This window comes from Nuphar pumila, chromosome 3, assembly GCF_984573655.1.
Source record: "Nuphar pumila chromosome 3, dmNupPumi1.hap1.1, whole genome shotgun sequence".
NCBI classification, from domain to species: Eukaryota; Viridiplantae; Streptophyta; class Magnoliopsida; order Nymphaeales; family Nymphaeaceae; genus Nuphar; species Nuphar pumila.
Genome location: NC_143251.1, coordinates 133,130,079 through 133,151,751, shown reverse-complemented (window position 1 = coordinate 133,151,751; position 21,673 = coordinate 133,130,079). Strand labels below are relative to the sequence as shown.

The 21,673-nt window shown below is 38.6% G+C and overlaps 1 long non-coding RNA gene across 1 annotated transcript; it reads right to left on the bottom strand.

The window, feature by feature from the left end:
- Window positions 1–526: 526 nt before the first annotated feature.
- On the bottom strand, window positions 527–19,987 carry LOC149843907 (uncharacterized). Its single transcript, XR_016430936.1, has 3 exons — window positions 19,762–19,987; window positions 1,756–1,985; window positions 527–1,264 (listed from the first exon to the last, which is right to left on the bottom strand). It is a non-coding gene; the product is annotated as an uncharacterized LOC149843907 (long non-coding RNA).
- Window positions 19,988–21,673: the final 1,686 nt, after the last annotated feature.

The window sequence follows — 21,673 nt, the reverse complement described above, 5'->3', positions numbered from 1 at the left end:
ACAAGTTAACATAAACCAATTTGAAAACTATACACGCATTTTTGGTTTTATGGAATTTTTGAGGTAAAAAGATATCCTCCTAACACGGTTTGATCCCACTATATTGTCAACCTACTCAATTTGTACCCGAACTAAATCAAATGCAAATTGTTTATAGACCCGAACCAAGTATTACCAAAATCGTTTTTAAACTGTTACAGACCGGAGCCACTAGACCCAACCCCTAAGTGGTTGTCTTGGTATCAACTTTAATATGCAATCCCACATTACACTGGCCTAGAAGCATTAGGCATGATATGTCCTGCTGCTCAGAGCGTGCTTGAGAAATGACAGTGCCACCACATTGGAATGTCAGCATTGTGATAAAACGGTCGGCCAATCATTTCTTAAGCAGCAGAGCATGCATGGCAGGACTCTTTGAAAGTTTTTGCATAAAGATCTGTATGAAACAGAAGAAAATAAAACTAAACTTTGCAGCACGCATGCATGAATATGAATGTCAAAGTGTAAGCAAGTGCAATTCATCTAAGTAGAACATTTTCACCATTCTTCTTTAAATATCATAGTTCTGTTGAAAATATTAGTGTGTACAAATGAAGCAAGATTACATTAGTACAAATTTCCTCTAGAAATAGAGTAATTTACAATTTCACAAAAGCTTCCCCATGTTCTTTCTTCAAGGAATCCGCAATTTAGCTATACCTCATTTGCGCCTGATCCTGTGAGACTCCTTGTGGGGAAGCTTAAAAGTGGAGCTTGAAAGCATTACAGAAAAGATGTCAACCTGATTCAAAAACTTGAGATGGCAAATAATCAGAAAGCTCAGCTTGGAGTCTCATCAAAGGTGTAGACAGGTATCTGCCAGTAGTTCGTATTCTTCTTCAGGTCATCAGTTAAACCGAGGTCAGTTTCATCTTCCATAAAAGTCTTAATAAAGGTCTTCGTACCACCCATGATTAGCCGTTCAACCATTAACAAGTGGTAGTTGTTCTCAACAACAGGATCCAAGATGCTGCTGAAGTTTGATGAGTATGTTATACCTGTGAACGTATAAAAGCATATGCAACATAAAATCACATTTCCAAGCTGACTAGAAATAATTTTCTTCAAATCCAGTATCCCAAGACTCTCTAGCCCTTCTTGGCAGGGAACATGATCAAACTCTTTACTATTACAAGACTACTGTGGACTCGGGTAATCACCATACTGTAAGCCCTTTTCATACATGAAGCCTCCTCTGTTGGCTTCAACTGAAGCATGTCCACTGCAAAATAAATAATGTTGTTTCTGAAGTCAGGTAGGAATAAAGTGGGCACTGGTAAACTGGTTGAAACAAAGAAAGCACAGAGGGACAATTACGTAGCAAAAATCAGTTCAGAATAATTAACTCAACTTTGGCATCATATCATTCTTGTCAGGTCATGTCCCAAATTCAATTGTGCAAAACTAATACCAGGTAGGAGGGTCCAATAAGTTGACTGGTTGGAGTTGCACTATCCTAATAAAAAATGTCTCAGGTTCGAATCCAATTTTGGGCCATGCCCCAGCTTGACTATGAGAAATAACTAATACCAGGCAGGATATCCAAGTATGCTAACCAGTAAGCAAAGCAATCCAAAGTTCCCCAATCAATAGGGTTCTGAACATTGAAAAGTATAACAGATAGCTTTCTAAGTTTCTATACAATTCAAGCAAGGAAAGATGTGCAGTGGTAAAAAACCACATTTTTTATTTCCATGTAACAACAAATCTTACCTAACAGAAAGTGGTGAGAAGAACCCAGGTGCCCTTTCATTCGAAGCAATAAAAATGGTCCGACCAGGAGGAACCCATTTTTCAATTCTTATGAGAATGGCCTCAGGACAGGTATCCCTGTCAAGATGAGGGTGAAGAGTCCGATCCCTCCCAAACCTGTCTTTTCTGGTCTTTATTTTATCACCTCGGCGCACATGAATGGCATCATAATCACCAAGAATGGTTTTAATCTGTGGCAGAAGCAAGCAACATTTTGATAAGGGATTAGCTGAAAATTAGAAAATAACAGCTGCCAGACATGATCATGCACATTCTTGCAAATTTTAGTAACTGATTTTGTTTAATACGTGGACCTACTGATTATTTGATATCAATACATCTCTATATGAAGGTATAATCAACTTAAACTGAACAATATCGACAAACATCAGATATTATAGTAAACAATGAACATGAGAATTTCTTGTTGTTACATAAAGATTTGGCCAGTCAATCAATCAGTTCTCCATCCATCTTTTCCCAAAAATTAAAAAAAAGCTCTAGTTCCACCACACAAAATTCTCTACAGTTTCAACAGAAGGTTTGATTGATGGATGCAAAGTTTGCATATTCAGTGAATAGACAAAAGCTCCACAAGAACAGATCAGCGGTGTCCATCATGGTAATCTAATTTGTATTCCAGTATCACTTGAGCCAGGTAACGTTGAGGATGAATTTAACCACTGTATTATGGCATCCCACATGCAGGTAAAGTCAGCAAATTGCACAAGTTGATCATGCATCCTTAACCAAACAATAACAATCACCGGAACACATGTCCATTGTGTCAGTATCCAAGCCTTGGAATCAAGGATCAGCAGAACACACACACGGAGACACATCCCCCTAGGAAGGCTATAGACTTCGTTCATCCACTCTGAGGCTACAGACTTGTTCATCGTTTCCTTAAATTTCTGGTACTTTGCTTTTGCTGTTCTTCTCTCTCTCTTGATGAAGAGAAAGCACCCTGGCCTTTCTTCATGTAATTGCCTATGTCACATGGGTATGTCTGGTGGGGGGAGGACATGAAAACAAGTTTCCCAATACAATACAGGAATAAAAATGTTACCCATGTGACAGTTCTTGGGTACCATCTTGAATAGCTTTCTCTGGTTTTCACTTTCAGAAGTTGTCATCATCATGGACACTTGCTGCTCACCACTTTTCAGTCTATCAATCAGTAAAACCGGATCTTTGCTTGGAAGAAGAAGATGATGGAGAGGAGAAGAAGATGATGCAATACCCCAAATCATCAACAACAAGGACGTCTGGGCTCTTTTCCTTATATTAAAGAAACTTTCTAATTTACATGAACATTTACAGTATTGCCCTATATTAACAACAATGTAATATACAAGGAAAGGGACAAAACTGAAAAATACAATACAACACTCATAATAAAACATGATAAACAGAAAATAACTTCAGCATGGACCAAATCTGGATCCAGTATGATGTCACGTCTCAACAACCTCCCTCAAGTTGTGCATGATGAGAACCATGTACACCTTGTTCTTTAAAAACCACAACCGCTGTTTACTCAAGCCTTTTGTAAACAAATCATCCACTTGCTCTTCCATTCCAATGAACTTGGCCTCAATCTCTCCATTCTCAATTTTGCTTTGAATGAAATGTTGATCTATTTCAATATGCTTAGTTCTCCCATGCTGAATGAGATTAAGAGAGATTTTAATAGCACTATCACAGAATAATATGGAACATAGCATGTCTTGACCTAATTCCCCAAGCAAGTATCTAACCCACGTTATCTCTGAAGTTGCTGCAACCATTGCCCAGTACTAGATCGTGTGACTGCCTTCTATTTATCAAGATTAGTTCCAAGAAATACAATATATCTTGAAACTGATCTTCGTTCATCTAGATCACCTGCCCAATCCGCATCTGAATAAGCCATTATGGTCACAACATTATTTATTTCACTTCCTCTCTTATAACACAGACCGTCACCCAAAGTACCTTTGAGGTACCAAAGTATCCTCTTGACAACTTCCACATGACTGGATTTTGGAGCATGCATGTATTGTGACACTTGGTTTACAACATAAACAATATCAGGCCTTGTGAATGTAAGGTATTGTAGCATACCCACAATACACCTGTACTTGGTAGGATCATCATATAAATCTCCTTCATCACGACTAAGTTTCTGATTCAATGGACTGGGAGTTAAGAGAAGCGTACAGTCTTTCATGCAAACTTTGTTCAGTAAATAGTATATTTATGTTGCGTTAACACCAATTTGTCCTTTCCTCTATCAACTTTAACTCCCAAGAAATATTTCAGCTTACCTAGATCCTTCATCTTAAACCTACGACTCAAGATTTCTTTGATTTCCGCTATATGCTCCTCAAAATTTTTTGCAAGTATTATATTATCTACATAGATGAGTAGAACAGTTAGCCAACCTTTACCTTTGTATATAAAAAGAGAGTGATTCTGTTGTGATATGACAAATCCATGTCTTTGAATCTCAAGGGAGAAGCTCTCAAACCAGAATCTGGATGCTTGCTTAAGACCATATATAGCCCTATTTAATTTGCTTAAATATCAATAGGAATCTTTTTCACTATATCCCTGAAGTTGCTCTATATATAGACTTCTTCCTTAAAGTCTCCACATAAAAATGCATTCTTAACATCAAGTTGGCTTAACGTCCAGCCATATTCAATAACAAGAGATAAAATAATGCGTATGGTTCCCATTTTCACCACTGGACTGAAGGTTTCATCATAGTCCAACCCGTATTCCTGTGTGAAGCTTTTTGCTATCAACTTGGCTTTGTACCTTTCTATACTCCCATCGGATTTATATTTAATCTTATAAACCCACTTCGATCTCACAATATTTTTATCAACAGGTCTTGGAACGACGTCCCATGTTTGGCACTCATATAGCACCCTTATCTCCTCATTCATAGCTTCTATCCACCTATTCAATTTCGATGCAATATGATATGATCTAGGCTCTTCGTGCTTCGAGACAACAATCAAGAATGATTGATGATCTATACTAAAATTTTCACAACTGACTCATCTCTATACTGGATGTCTGATTCAGTTGGATCTCCTCACATCTGATTGCATATGGCTGCCATCAATGCTGGTTATATTATTCTGCAATGGATGTGTTTCTGATTCAGCCTCTACTTGCACGGGTTCAGAGGTATCATTGCACAAATTTCTGCTGCTGCACACTTTCCCCTTGAATCTTCCCTCAACTGGTTATTAATGTGTCTATGCATTTGTTCATCCTAGTGAGCATTTCCTCAAAATGATTGTCGTGAGCTTGAATGTTTGTGTGGAGCTCGCCAGTCTGATCCTGAGTCTGTCATGCTTGGAATTTTCAGGGCCGATATGGATTCAAGAAACGAGTACTGAGGGATCACTACCAAACAAGAATCCCCTCACACGTACAACCCACTAGGCGCAGAGCTTGTGTACGCAAGATTGATCATCAAGGTTGCAAGCTGAATTCAGCCACACACCTGGGTTGGTCAAACCCTCCCAAAAGTGTTGACTAATCCACCGACAATCCAAAAATTTAAGAATCCCACTTAGGCGCAGGCTGCAAAAAGATCAGTCTCATACCTAGCACGTCACTAGAAAAGATTGTCTGATACTCAAAATAAGAATCCCACGTGATGCCTAAGGACTAGACCCAACAAGAATCACAAGAAAAGGGTTAGATCGCACATGGTAAGAACCGTGAAGGGCGTGAGCCCTTGTTGTTGCAAAAAAGAATCTGATCTAAATCCAAGAACGAGGATCTGGTCGATCTTGATCCTGCAGGAAACCCTCGCTCTGATACCAATTGTCAGAACCCGACCTTGGGGGGAACGATTCTGACAGATCCAGACGAGGGTAAGGCTTGGGCGTGGATCCCAGGAGGGGTCGTTGGTGTTAAAATGTAAAACTGTACATATATGTATATATAATATATGTATATATAATAATATTATATTATTATATATATATATATAAATACATTTTTCATTTCTTTCTTTTCTGTATTTTTTTTCCTTTATTTTTATTTTTTGTCTTTATGTCATCTTCTTAGACAACTTATTGAAAGATATAGAGAGAGGAACAAAGATTTGCATATGGTTTTTATTGATTTAGAGAAGGCATACGATAGAGTACCTAGGGACGTTCTCTGGTGGACAATGATGAAGAAAGGTGTTTCTCTCAAGTACATTAGTATAATTAAAGATATGTATGAAGGAGTAGTAACCAATGTCCGCACTTGTGGAGGAGTGACAACCAATTTTCCGATAACGGTTGGGTTACATCAAGGATCTGCTTTAAGCCCTTTCCTATTTGCGATAGTGATGGATGAGCTTACGAGATCAATTCAAGAAAATGTACCGTGGTGTATGTTGTTTGCTGATGATATTGTTTTGATTGATGAGTCTAGAGCAGGGGTTAATGCTAAGTTAGAATTATGGAGACAGACATTGGAAGCTAGAGGTTTTAAGTTGAGTAAGAGTAAGACTGAATATATGGAATGCCGGTTTAGTAAGCAACGAAGTAGTGATGGGAGTGTAGTGAAGCTTGGTGAGCAAGAAATACCGGTGAATGATTATTTCAAATATTTGGGATCCATCATTCAAAAGTATGGAGAAATTGATGGAGATGTAAATCATAGGATAAAGGTTGGGTGGATGAAATGGAAAAGTGCAACTAGAGTGCTGTGCGATCGTAGAATGTCATTGCGATTGAAGGGAAAGTTTTATAGGACGACTATTAGACCCGCTTTACTATATGGTACGGAATGTTGGGCTGCCAAGAGACATCATATTCAAAAAATGAGTGTAGCTGAGATGCGGATGCTTAGATGGATGTGTGGAAATACAATAAAAGATAAGATTCAGAACGAGGAGATACGTAAGAAGGTAGGTGTTGCACCCATTGAAAATAAGATGCGAGAGAATCGTTTACGGTGGTTTGGACATATTCGAAGAAGGCCTAATGAAGCTCCAGTTAGAAGGTTGGAGAAATGGGAAAATATATTTGTTAAAAGAGGTCGGGGTAGGCCTAAGAAGACTTGGATGGAGATGATAGGAAAGGATATGAATGCTTTGAACCTCACCGAGGACATGGCATTGGATAGAAATGATTGGAGGAAAAGGATTCATGTGGAAGACCCAAAATGAATTTCTTTTTTGGTTCATATCGCTGACCCCAATTGTTTTGGGATGAAGGCGTAGTTGTTGTTGTTGTATGTCATCTAGTTCAGTTTGAACTAGAATGACTGTTGCTAGTCAAGTCCTGTCCAGACTTGACTAGCAATAGAGCTGTTGGACTGACACAGTCCAACAGCTCTATTGAGTCCTCTTTCAGCTGTGTATATAAAGGGGTGCAGCCCCTCTTGTATTTTATTCCAATGCTTCTTAAGCAATTGGTTTTTCATATCAATAAAGAATACATTTTTATTTTTATTTTCTTTCCAGTTATACCCTTTTTAAGGGTTATGCTTTAGTGTCATTCTTGACCAGAGTTACCGGAAGCGCCTAGGCAAAAGGGGAAGCGCGCTTCGGAAGCGCGAAACGTCGCGCTTTCGAAGCGTGAGGGGAAGAGTCCCCCTTTTTTGGGAAGCGCGCTTCCCTTTTATGGGAAGCGCTTCCCCCACGCTTCCCCATTTTTTTCATTTTTTTCGCTTCCCCCTCGCTTCCTAGGTCGCTTCCGGTTCGCTTCCTAGGTCGTTTCCGAGACGGTTCGGAATTTTCTTCTAAGTGGTCCCACGCTTCCCCGCTTCCTAAATTTTTGAAAGTGCCTCGCTTCCCGCTCCCGCTTCCCGTATCGCTTCCCGCTCCCGCTTCCTCAACTGGTAACTCTGTTCTTGACACTTGCCCTTGTTAATCTAAGCTCGTGTTTCGAAGATCCCCATTTCATTTCATGGTATCAAAGCCACGGAAGTACTAAATCTTGAGGAAAAGCTGCCTCGGTTTCCGTGCCCGTTTTTATCACTTCATTGGAGAAGATTTCACATCTTGTTGTATTGTTTTTTTTTTTTCTTTCTTTTTCATTTTCCTTCTTGTTTCTCTTCTATCCCTATTCTTTCTCTCCTTGTAATCGATGGATGACAATGATAAAGTCACCATCATGCCTATGAAACTAAGCGATACGAACTATGTAACATGGTCTATATATGGGGAAAAGGCTTACGGGGGATTGTGGATGGTTCCGATTCGGAACCTAAGCTATCTCTTACTAAAAAGGAGGGAGATAAAGAGGTCCCTATATCGGAAGAAGAGAAAATCAAGGCTATTGCCTCATACGAGAAGAAATGGAAAGAATAGAGAATATCTCATGCGAAGATAATGTCATGGCTTATCAATAGCGTTGACATTAAAAAATGCTCAAGTCTTGCCAAATTTGATCATGCCGATAAGGCATGAGAATACCTTAAGAATATGTATTCCCTTAAAGATATTACACACATGTGCAACCTCCAAGAAAAAGTTCGAATGATGACACAAGGAGACAAAACTATTCGTGAATATTACAATGGGTTGTCCGAACTTTGGGAAGAACTTTCCCTTTTAGAACCAAAGTGGCATTGTGCCGAAGACATCGAGCTTCGTTAGAAACAACTCGATGCTGAACATTTTTACCAGTTTATCACTGGATTAAGGCCGGAATTTGAAACCACTAAATCAGCCCTACTTCACCGGGGAAAAATTCCTTCTATTGTTGAAACTATTGAAGAGTTAACAATGGAAGAAAATCGTCTCCGGAAAGGTTCTTTAAAAATTGAAGATGATTCCGTTTTAGCCGTGTCTAGACCAGGGAATCATGTTCGATCATATAGGCCTCCTCACTTTAACCGACAAAATGGTGACTATGATAAGAAGAAAGTTATTTGTCATCACTGTCATGAACCGGGACACTACAGGCCACAATGTCCCAAACTTAAGGAGCTGAGAGAAAAAAAAGCTGCAATTGCTGGATCGGAGCCTAAAGATCAGGATGCACCAGTTTCCCTGGCCCAACTAATGGAGATTGTTCAGCCTCTCATCAAAGGTGCCTCTTCCTCATCTGAAGCTTCAACCGGCGCAGCAGCCTCATCTTTTTCTGATCTAGGTAAAATTTCTTGGTTTCTTGACTCTGGTGCATCTTTTCATATGACCCCAAATAATCAAAGTCTATCCAAATGTGTTAAAAATAAAACAAGTGTGTCAAAGGTCTTTACTGCTGATGAGACTTCTCTTGAAATAGAAGGAATAGGAAATTTTGAAAAAATTTATAAAACAAAAAAATTTTTTATTCCAGAAATTAGACATGTTCCCAAATTAAATTTAAATCTTTTATCTGTATTTCAAATTTCTGATTATGGGTGTAATATTTCTTTTTCTTCTTATGGTTGTTGGGTACAGAATCGCCAGTCAGGCAAGCTGATTGGGGAAGGCCATAGAGAAGGAGGACTCTATTACATGGATTTTTTGGAAATGTCGAAGAAAGCTTTTTGTTATAATATTCAAAAAATAGAGTTGAAACTGTGGCATAAGAGACTTGGTCACCCACATATAGCCAAAATCCAACATTTTCCAAATCTAGGGAAATTTTGTAACTCTGAATCATTTGATTGTAAAGATTGTATTCTCGGCAAAATGAAAAGATTACCATTTCAGAACAGAACCTTTTTCTCTTCAAGACCACTTGAATTAATACACTCGGATGTTTGGGGTCCTGCACCAGTAATTTCTAAAGGAGGATTTGTTTACTATGTTATTTTTGTCGATGATTTCTCCCGACATACGTGGATGTACTTTCTCAAACATAAGTCTGAAGTATTTTCATACTTTCAAACTTTTCATAATATGGTTAAAAACAAGTTTCAAAATGACATTACTATTTTTCGCACAGATTCAGGGGGAGAGTTTTTATCCACAGATTTTCAAAATTATCTTAAATTGCATGGCATCACACATCAAAGATCTTGTCCTTATACAACTCAACAAAATGGACTGGCAGAACGAAAACATCGCCATATTATAGAAACCACTAGGACTTTATTAATAGCAAATCAAGTCCCGAAAGACTTTTGGGCAGAAGCTGCCTTAACTGCCACCTATCTCATTAATAGGATGCCATCTTCTTCGTTACAAAATATCACTCCCATTGAAAAACTTATGAACATTTCTCCAGACTACTCTAGACTAAGAATATTTGGGTGCAAATGTTTCATATTTACTGACAAAAATGATAAACTTTCCCCTCGTGCGATTCCCTGTGCCTTTTTAGGATATGCTGAAAACCAGAAAGGTTATAGATGTTTTGACTTCAAAAATAATAAACTATATGTGTCTAGAAATGTTTCCTTTCTTGAAAAGGAGAGCTTCTTTGATTTTAGAAAATTAAAAGACGTCACTGAGTACTCCTTTTTGCTAGATCTAACATCAACATCTCATGAATATGACCTTGACTGTAACTTTGATGATGATCAAAGAATTATTGATCTTAATGTTGAAAATGAAGAAGTTCATAGAGATACTAGTATTCAATATTCCAGGCGACAAGAGTCTAATCCTCCATGTGCACTTGAGAAATATTCTAACATTCCAACTAGACAATCATCCCGAATCTCGAGGCCTCTAGGAAAGTTTGTATCATACGAGTCTTTCTCACCCACATATAGGGCAGTTATTGCATTAATTCACTCATATGAAGAACCATCCACATATTTTCAAGCAAAAAATGATATCAAATGGATAGAAGCCATGAAAGCTGAATTAGATGCACTTGAAAATGCTTCTACATGGAATATTCAAGATCTTCCTCCAAGGAAGAAAACTATAGGATGTCGATGGGTTTATAAAATTAAAACCAAGAGTGATGGTACTCTTGAAAGATATAAAGCTCGTTTAGTAGCCAAAGGTTATGCCCAAGAATATGGGATTGATTATGAAGAAACCTTTGCTCTGGTGGCTCATATGACTACTGTCCGAACCTTAATTGCCTTAGCTTCTATCAAAAAATGGTCTATTTTTCAAATGGATGTCAAAAATGCTTTTTTAAATGGAAAGCTAGTTGAAGAAGTATATATGGAACCCCCCTCCTGGTCTAAGTATTCCTAAGGGTAAAGTCCTTCGCTTAGAAAAAGCTCTTTATGGACTTAAACAAGCACCAAAAGCTTGGTATGATAGGTTTAGTCGTGTTATGATTGATATTGGTTTTCAATTCTGTTTAACTGACACTGCTTTGTTTATTAAGAATTCTGATGCAGGGATCATTGTGCTTCTTCTCTATGTGGATGATATGATCATCACCGGAAGCGATAAACAGGGAGTTGAAACAATCAAAACACTTCTTAAATCTCATTTTGAAATGACTGATTTGGGCTTGTTGAGATATTTTTTAGGCATTGAAGTTGCTTATTCTCCTAGAGGATATTTATTATCTCAGACTAAATTTGCTTTTGATATTGTTTTCAGTTCTGGTATTACTGATGATAAGAAAGTTGACACAACAAAAGTTGTTAATGTTAAAATGAAGATTGATGATGGAGAACTTCTTACAAACCCTACTCCTTACAGACAGCTTGTCGGGGCACTTTCCTATCTATCCATTACCCGACCAGATATAGCACATGTTGTTCATACAGCAAGTCAATTTCAACATGCTCCTACTTCTGTTCATATGGGAGCAGTCATGCGTATTATCAGATACATCAAGTCCTCTCTTTCACGAGGACTTTTCTTATCTTCCTCCTCTTCTCTTGATTTAATTGCATATACTGATGCTGATTGGGGAGGTGATCCCAATAACAGACACTCAACCACTGGCTTTTGTGTCTTTTTAGGGGAATCATTGATCTCGTGGAGGTGTAAAAAGCAGCAGAAGGTATCTCTCTCATCCACCGAAGCTGAATACAGAGCCATGGCAACCACGACCATGGAAGTAGTTTGGCTCCGACGACTGCTTGCTGACATGGGAGCTGAAGCAACAAAGGCTTCACAAATGTGTTGTGCCAACAAAAGTGCGATCTATATTGCCAGTAACAGAACATTCCACGAACGCACCAAACATATCGAAATGGATTGTCACTACGTCAGAGAGGAATATCTACACGGGATAATTGATCTGCCATATGTCACTTCAGAATATCAGTTAGCAGACTTCTTTACAAAGCCTCTCGCTGCTCCCCGATTTCACTTTCTCTTAGACAAACTTTCGCTCATTGTACCGTAAGTTTGAGGGGGAGTGTTAAAATGTAAAACTGTACATATATGTATATATAATAATATTATATATATATATATAAATACATTTTTCATTTCTTTCTTTTCTGTAATTTTTTTTCCTTTATTTTTATTTTTTGTCTTTATGTCATCTAGTTCAGTTTGAACTAGAATGACTGTTGCTAGTCAAGTCCTGTCTAGACTTGACTAGCAATAGAGTTGTTGGACTGACACAGTCCAACAACTCTAAATAGAGCTGCAACTCTATTGAGTCCTCTTTCAACTGTGTATATAAAGGGGTGCAGCCCCTCTTGTATTTTATTCCAATGCTTCTTAAGCAATTGGTTTTTCATATCAATAAAGAATACATTTTTATTTTCTTTCCAGCTATACCCTTTTTAAGGGTTATGCTTTAGTGTCATTCTTGACACTTGCCCTTGTTAATCTAAGCTCGTGTTTCGAAGATCCCCATTTCATTTCAGTTGGTAGGGAGGAGGGAGAAAATTGTTCTCTCCTGGCTGACGTCCTGCGCAGGGTAGAAGGTAGGGGCACGTGAATGGAGAATATCGATCCCTCGAAAATTGAAAATCACAAACAAGAACGAAGAATATAGATTCACTCAATAAACTTCATTAAAGAATAAATCAAGAACGAACACCTATATGTAGTCTACCTCAGAGTCCAAAAGAATCAAGAGTCCTAAAAAAGTAGAGAGTCCAGAGAGAATCAGAGTCCGAGAAGTAGAAATCCAAAAGGGTGGGAAGTCCTCCGGTCCCTAAGTGGCTGGGACTCCTACCCGGATCTGGATCTGGGTCAGGACTCCCCCTTGGATGGACCAAGGTAGTCCTTAAGAGTTATCTAGTCCAAGAGGTTGACCAACAACACCAAAAAGCACATCCTAGGTCATCCAAACAGCTCATGTCAATAGATCACATCTAAAATGCTAATGCAACAACATCCTGTGTGATAAAGTATAGTAGCTGGGACTACACTTAAGATGAGTACAAAGGGAACCTATAGACACATAGGAGCAGATGTTTCATATGCATCATGAGGACTATTTAGTTACAGAAAACTAAAGCAAAATGTTCAATCAACCCAGATATATGACTGTCAATGCCATCAGATCACCCAAAGGTGCTCTTTTTATTAAGTGTCGTATGCTGGTTTGAGAGTTTGGGCCTGGATCCAGTTTGGGTCTGACCCAGACCCAAACTGGGAAATCCTATTGACGTGTTTACTGGGGCACGCATGTAATTTGTAACTTATTCAATTGTAACCTAATACCTAATGCTTAAATACATTAAGCCAGGCCACGATAATACATTGGAAAAGAATATCGTCAGCCTGTGTGCAGTAAAATCGACTCAGCGTCTATCTTCTTTCTCCCTTTTTCTTCTCACCTTTCCCTCTTTTGCAGATCAGCCCAGGAGGAAACTGAAGTTCTAACATGGTATCATAGCGTGGTTGGACCTAGGGCTCGGTGTTGATTCCAAAAAAGGTATGACCTTAGAGATCATCTAATTTCAGCCAGGAAACCTTCATTCTTCCCAATCTGGGTTATCGTTTTCTCTCTCAAACCACGATCTCTTCTTCTCTTCCAGTTTTTTTTTTGAAAGCACTGTCGTGTTTTTCATCTGAAACCCTATCTTGAAACTCGTGATTTCCTCTTTCTTCCTTCATCTGAAAACACGATTTCTTCTTTCTTTCTTCTCTAAAATTTGTTTTCTCATTCCTTTATCGTGTTTTTCATCTGAAACCCTATCTTGAAACTCGTGATTTCCTCTTTCTTCCTTGATCTGAAAACGTGATTTCTTCTTTCTTTCTTCTCTAAAATTTGTTTTCTCATTCCTTTATTGCTGATTAATCTGCAAATACGATTAATCAATATCTCTTGAATCGTTGCTCGTACTTTCCTTCCTTCTCTTTCTGTTGGATCTGTTTTCCCATTCCTTTATCTGAATATTCATCGTTGATTAATCTGAAAACTCAGTTAATCAACGTGATCCAACCCTTGTTCACGTGATCCGATATCTTGAATATGCATAACATTGATTAGTTGTGCTTTGGCTTGATTCATAAATATTGAGTTGATAATTTGAGTATTCTCGTGATCTGAAAAAAAAAAAAGGATCCGAGTTCTGTTATAGTGAGTTCTCTTCTGGACTGATTTTGAACAGTTACATTATCTTGAGTTTTAAGTAATCATTTGATTGCCTTTTCTTAGAGTGCTTTCCATTTTATATTCTCATGTCTCGTTACCATGGATTCTTTTCCATCCCAGTCTGGTTTGTCATCAAACTTCCTCAGTCAACTTGTTTTTGAAAAATTAAATAACTCCAATTTCCTGACTTGGAAGAGGCAAATAGTTCCTTTTATCAGGAGCCAAGATCTCTTTGGTCATCTAGATGGATCAATTCCAGTCCCACCAGAGTTCATTGCAAAGGAGGAAACAAACGCTCATGAGGCTGCATCTACTCACCGTGTTCGCAACCCGGATTATGTCTCTTGGATGAGAAAAGATCAGGCATTGATTGCCTGCATCACCTCTACTTTGTCTCAGGAAGTACTAGTTGCTATCCCCAATGACTGCACAACGATGGAATTGTGGAACAAGTTGACACAGACATACTCTCAGATATCTGAGGCAAGAGTTTTATTCCTCAAGCGAGAATTCCAGCTTCTTAAAAAAGGTGGTCTATCTATCATGGATTACTTGAATAAGATGAAGATCATTACAGATCAATTAGCCATTATTGGATGTGAAGTGCCAGACAAGGATAAAGTGCAACAGACATTGAATGGTTTAGGCCCAGATTATCATGCATTGGTGACATCATTATTGTGCTTGCCCGTGCTTCCCACATTTGAAGACCTCCGAGCAAAACTTCTACAATATGAAATGTCATTGAAAGGCATCGCTGAAGATTCTAGTGCTCAATCTGACTCCCAAGATGTCTTAGCCACTGGGTTCTCCTTTGGTCGTGGACGTGGAGGAAATGGCTTCAGAGGAGGAAGAGGTCGTGGCAGATTTGCAGGTCCAGGTTTGCTTCCCACACCCAATATGTCGTGGAGGTGAAACAACTGTTGTTGGCCGCACTGTCTGGGTTACACTTGAAACAGAATGATCAAGGATCATGGTATGTTGATTCAGGAGCAGCGACCCATGTTATAGGCGATGTTGGTAAGCTCTCGAACTCGGTTTCTTACTTTGGTAAAAATAGTATTGTTACTGGAGATGGATCTCACCATCACATTTCTCACATTGGTAATGCAATCATTCCTTTGTCAAAATCATCTCTCAATTTGTCAAATGTTGTTCATGCTCCTAACATAAAAAAGAACATCATCTCTGTGTCTAAACTTGTTGATGATACACATTCTTATGTTGAATTCACTCCCTCTTCTGTGTATGTCAAGGATCTTCAAACGAGGGAGACATTCGCTGAAGGAGAGCGAAAATGAAATATGTACATCTTCAAGGAAGATCCACTTGCGCATACCAGTCCCGTCTTGAAGCCCTTATTGAAGTCTAAGTCTTTTCAGTCTGAGTTATCTAAGTCAGGTCCTGAGTCTGTTTTTAGTCTTTCCAAATGTAATAAGCCAAGTCTTTGGCGTGATCGTCTTGGTCATTGTAGTTATTCTTTTCTTGAGAAACTTGTATCAAGCAAATTAATTTCTAAATCAAGCTTAGCCCTTGAGATCAGTAATAAAAAATGTCCCAGTTGTCAGATGCGTAAGAGTCATGTACTTCCTTTTGATTCTATAAATAAAAGAGCTTCAAGATCCTTTGAAATTGTTTATTCAGATGTTTGGGGTCCTGCGCCCGTATGCTCTTCTTCTGACAGCAGATATTATCTCATCTTTATTGACAGTTACTCTCGTTATACTTGGATATTCTTTATAAAGCATAAGTCTGAAACCTTTTCCATATTTCGCAACTTTCATGCCTTTGTTCGAAACCATTTCTCTACCAATATTTTGCATTTTCATTGTGATGGAGGTGGTGAGTATACATCGAAGGATTTTACTGATTTTCTCCAAAGTAATGGAATAAAGCGTAGAGTGTCTTGTCCACATACGCCACAACAAAATGGGGTCGCTGAGAGAAAGCACAGGCATATTGTTGAAACTGCCATGAGCATGATGCACAACAGTAATCTTCCCATTAGTTTGTAGACAGAAGCATTCCATTCAGCTGTTTATATTATAAATCGTCTGCCTATGACAGTTTTGCAAAATAGTTCACCATTCTGTTCTCTTTTCGGCATTCAACCCGATTATAATGCTATGCGGGTGTTTGGATGCATTTGTTATGTTCATATTGATGATTCTCTCAGGAACAAATTCCAACCAAAGGCTTCCAAGTGTAGATTTGTGGGATATGCTGATGATTATAAAGGCTATCGGTGCTATGACCCCATGACTAAGCGTATTAGGATTTCCAGGAATGTTGTGTTTGACGAGAATAATCTTGAAGATGTATCATTTAATACTAGTCAAGGGATTCCCAGAGAAGAAGTTTATCATCCGTGGATGAATGCAGAATTATTTGCAGATACTTATGGTGATTGCTCACCTCAGTGTACTCAAGAAACAAACTCGGCGGACCAAAATAATATTGACTCAGGCCAAGCATCCTTACCTCAATCTGGGGATCAAGTCGGTGGAGCTTCATACACTGAAGAAGGGGCAGACCCACAATCGCATCCTATTGAAAAATTTAAAGGGTATGTGTATGTGCGAAGAGAAAAAGGCACTCCCCCTGCTCCTCACATTGGATTAGATACTTATATGCCGGTTGGAAACCTGAGGAGTTCGAATAGAATCAGACATCCTATTGACAGATGGGTCAACTACAATAATTTTTCTATGGATCTTCAACTTTTTTTGTCTCAGGTTGATAAGCATGATGAACCTATAGGGTTTCATCATGCTGTGAAATCAAACAAATGGATTGAGGCCATGAATGAAGAAGTGGAAGCGCTTCATGAATGTCAGACATGGGAAATTGTTGTCAGACCTCCTAACAGAAATGTTGTTGATTCCAAGTGGGTTTATAAAATCAAATACAGACCCGATGGCACTATAGAACGATACAAAGCAAGACTTGTTGTAAAGGGTTTTACACAGGAATATGGTCAGGACTATGATGAGACTTTCAGTCCAGTGGTCAAAATGGGGACAATAAGAATTATATTGTCTTTAGCCGTCAAACATGGATGAACATTGAGTCAGTTAGATGTCAAAAATGCATTTCTTCATGGAGACTTGAAAGAAGAGGTTTATATGGAACAACCTCTAGAATATGCTGAGGGAGACCCGAGCACATATGTATGCAGATTAAAAACAGCCATATATGGTTTGAAGCAGGCCTCACGCTCGTGGTTTGAGAGTTTCTCCTTAGAAATACAGAGGCATGGGTTCTGTAAATCTCTCTTAAACCACTCCTTATTCATCTTCAAGGATAAAGGCATAACCACCTTGTTGTTGATATACGTTGATGATATTATAGTTACAGGGAACTCCATGAATCACATTGAAGAAATAAAAGGACTATTAAGTCAAAGGTTTAAGATGAAAGATTTGGGAGATTTGCGTTATTTCCTTGGAGTCGAGGTAGACAAGAAGGATGGTTACCTGACCTTGACACAACATAAATACACACTAGATTTATTAAAGAAATTCGGTATGCAAGACTGCAAGCCTTTGTCTACACCGAGTGTCTTACATCAAAAGCTCAGTTCACAGGATGGAGATTTGTACCCGGATCCTACAAGATATCGAAGTGTAGTTGGCATGCTTCAATATCTTACCTTTACTCGCCCTGACATTGTTTATTCTGTCAATCAAGTGTCGCAGTTCATGCATGAGCCACGAACAGGGCATATGGATGCAGTCAAGAGGGTGTTGAGATACTTAAAAGGTACTATTGGAGATGGGTTGGTGTATCAGAAAAGTTGGAAAAAAGGAAGCATGCATGATGTCATGGTCTACAGTGATGCAGACTGGGCAGGAGATCCTGATGAAAGGAGGTTGGTTTCCGGATATTGCATCTTTCTCGGGGAGAACCTAGTATCCTGGAGCAGTAGAAAACAAAAAACAGTGGCTAGATCAAGTACTGAGGCTGAATATCGATCAATGGCTACTGCAACTGCTGAAGCTACTTGGACGAGACATTTGTTGAATGAATTGGAAGAACAAATTTCCAAGTCTATTTTATTGTGTGACAATCAAAGTGCCATTAACATATCCTTTAATCATATTTTCCACAGTAAGACAAAGTACATTGAGATAGATCAGCATTTCATTCGACGGAAGGTTGAAGACAAAGAGATTGAACCTCATTTCATTTCTACAGAAGACCAAGTGGCGGATTTGTTTACAAAGGGTTTGACGAAAAACAAATTTTGGTTCCTGAAGAACAAGTTGTCCATGGTTCAAGACCATGCACAACTTGAGGGAGAGTATTAAGTGTCGTATGCTGGTTTGAGAGTTTGGGCCTGGATCCAGTTTGGGTCTGACCCAGACCCAAACTGGGAAATCCTATTGACGTGTTTATTGGGGCACGCATGTAATTTGTAACTTATTCAATTGTAACCTAATACCTAATGATTAAATACATTAAGCCAGGCCACGATAATACATTGGAAAAGAATATCGTCAGCCTGTGTGCAGTAAAATCGACTCAGCGTCTATCTTCTTTCTCCCTTTTTCTTCTCACATTTCCCTCTTTTGCAGATCAGCCCAGGAGGAAACTGAAGTTCTAACACTTTTTATAGCATATGGTGATTTCTTGAAATTAAACATCGTTATAAAATATGCACCATCAGATAGGTTCCCTCTATAGCTTCTAGGTGCATTAAGAACAAATAACTCCAACCAAACAAATTAAAGACAATTCTCAAGCATATTGCCAATATTAGCGATTTGGAGGTGAGGAGGGCAGGGCAACCGAACAAGTGAAAGGAAGAAAACGTGTGCAAGAGTTAACAGGTTCTCTATTTTCGCTCATGGCCCATGATCCACAACCTACACTTGCCGATGACACACGATTTATTTATAGAGGGTTCTCCAGGCACCCAACAACTTTAAAGTGTAAACCATGATCTAGGCATCCAACTCAACTCACTTTTTTCAAGGGAAGATTAAGTATATAGTTTCAAATTCTATATTGTTTTCTTTTGAGGGACCTTCAGACTTCACAGCCCACTAACTTGCATGATGTGAATGCTACCAGTTCCATCAGAGTGCAGACACTAACATAGACATTCAGCTTGTATCATCATGATCTCACATAAACATCATTGATTCCTCAAACAGGAAAAAAAGTAGACACCAATGGAAAATAAATGAACAATATAGAGACCAACACAATAACAATGGACCCCCAAAAACATAATTGCACCACAACATGAAATACTACACATGCAAAAGCAAGAAGATAGAGTTTGCGTAATCAAATAAAAGGTATTTCAAACAAAACATGCCTGTTGAGCTGCATCTCTTAATTTCTTTGCTGCCATTGAAGGAAGAAACGAGTAGGGCAGATTATTGCACTACGGTTGTTTCTATTTTTGCACTCAGCAAACCTAGCAACACCCAGCGGTAAAAATTTTTCCACAAATAACATAAAAAACAACTGTATGATGAATCTTTTTCTTTTTTGTGTCAATTCTCTAATAAGCTTGTCACAATAAAAGTTTCCTATTTTTTTCTCCTATATTGTAGGAAACAGAACTTAATGACAATGAATATATATTTACCATGAAAGAGAGCTGGCTGTACGATTAATTAGCAACATATTTGAATATTTGGTCTCTGAGCTCTGTTCGGCCAACTCCTTCAACATGGAGAATTTCCCTCTCACCTAACTTCATACTTGTTAAAACCTGATACCATCTTTTAGAATTGTCTAGGACGACAGGAACAGTCAGAGATATAAGGTCCATATCATACAAAGAGTCCATTCCACAGTAATCCCCTGGCCATCTGCATTAAAATAAGTTAATTGTTTATTTCTGAAGAGTCAATTTTTTTTTCAATATGACAAAAATACAATGGTGCATTAATACTAGAGAAGAAATCGTTATGCAAATTTATCGGTGAATCTAACATTAGAAAAGGAATCAGCTCACAAACAAACTACTAGATGTCGTAGCATCAACCAAGTTCCTCATATCAATGGAAGCAATTGACATCAAAAAAGAAAAAAAAGGAGTGCTTGCAAAAGAGAAGAATTTCTTTTGTTTGATTTCGTGGATATTCTAGAATACACAAAAAATAAAGCATTGGAGTCAAATAACCTTTTTTTGTTGTTAGGAAAACTGGGGGAATATTAGCAAGTGGGACATGAAACCGAGACCTCTTCCTAACACAGTATGACTCTGCTGATCCAGCCATGTCTCTGTTCATTATGGATACTGTTGGAACTACTTTCTTACAAAGAAGGAACATATTCTATCGATCCCACACAATTCATGGGTCACCTTGCTGCTGAGAAAGACTACACAAATTAAAATAAGTCACCATTTTTGGTTTTGCTCATCAAGAATTAAATCTATTCCATAGGAAAACAAGGAATAAGAATCCAGAAATCAAATGCAATTCAAACGGGACCAGATGTGATTCAAACGGAAAGTTGGAGAACTATTACCTGTCCTCCGAACCGCATTAGCAGACTGGTGAAGAAGACCTTTCTTGTTGTGTACTGCACTAATGCACATCCTAGAGGGTATGACAAAGACCCTGAGACCAACAACAAGAAAAAACACGAATCATCAGGCTGACACAAAGTCAGCTTTCAATTATTACTTTTTCATAGCAGTTACAGCCTTCAATTAGCAGTGACGAAACTCCAAAAGAAGTCCCAGTCATTCTTAGAGCATACGAACAAAGAGAATCACAAATACCCACTTCTTTAATTTGGAAGAAGAAAACAACCCATAAACCCATAGAACTGAAATTCATGAAAAGACCATATAAACGCAATAATCTCTTCATAGGATAGAAAAAATCAATACAATGCCCACAGTCAAAAGGAACCCCAAAGAAAGCATAAATCCCCACATACAAAAACAGAAAGAAACTACCAAAGAACAATTCACCACCAAAGCCAGAAAATTAAAAAAATAAAGTAGCAATAAAGAACCAAAGACACGTTATTCTTCCTACTTTCCCAAAAGAAGCAGAGAACCAAGAACACGATACCTTCGAAGAGCTATTGCTTCCTCGAGAGCACACCTGAGACTCGATTCTTGGTGACCCAGTCCTTCACACGAGTCGCAACGCTTCCCGGGACAATCTATACGGTTGCCCCAATACAAATAACCCTTCCATTCTTCTGCATTAGCTACGGCTCCGAGCGTTCCGACGTACGATCTGGGACCCGGATTCGAGCTTGAAAGCACGAAGAGAACGACGAGAACGGCAGCAGATAAGGAAAGGATCAGGAGAAGAGAGTTGGGTCCCCGTCTGTTCTTCGAGATTCTATGAATCGCCATTAGAATTGCAGAGAGCTCTCTCTCTCTCTCTTATATGTGAACGGTTCGGTTAGGAATAGGTATCTCGGGACCCGACATATCCAGATCCAGCATAATCGGGTTTGGACCTCGATAGGGTGGGAAACTTTCTTAGCTGGTTAGCTCCATCCTATGTTGCTAGTCACAACTCGCAACT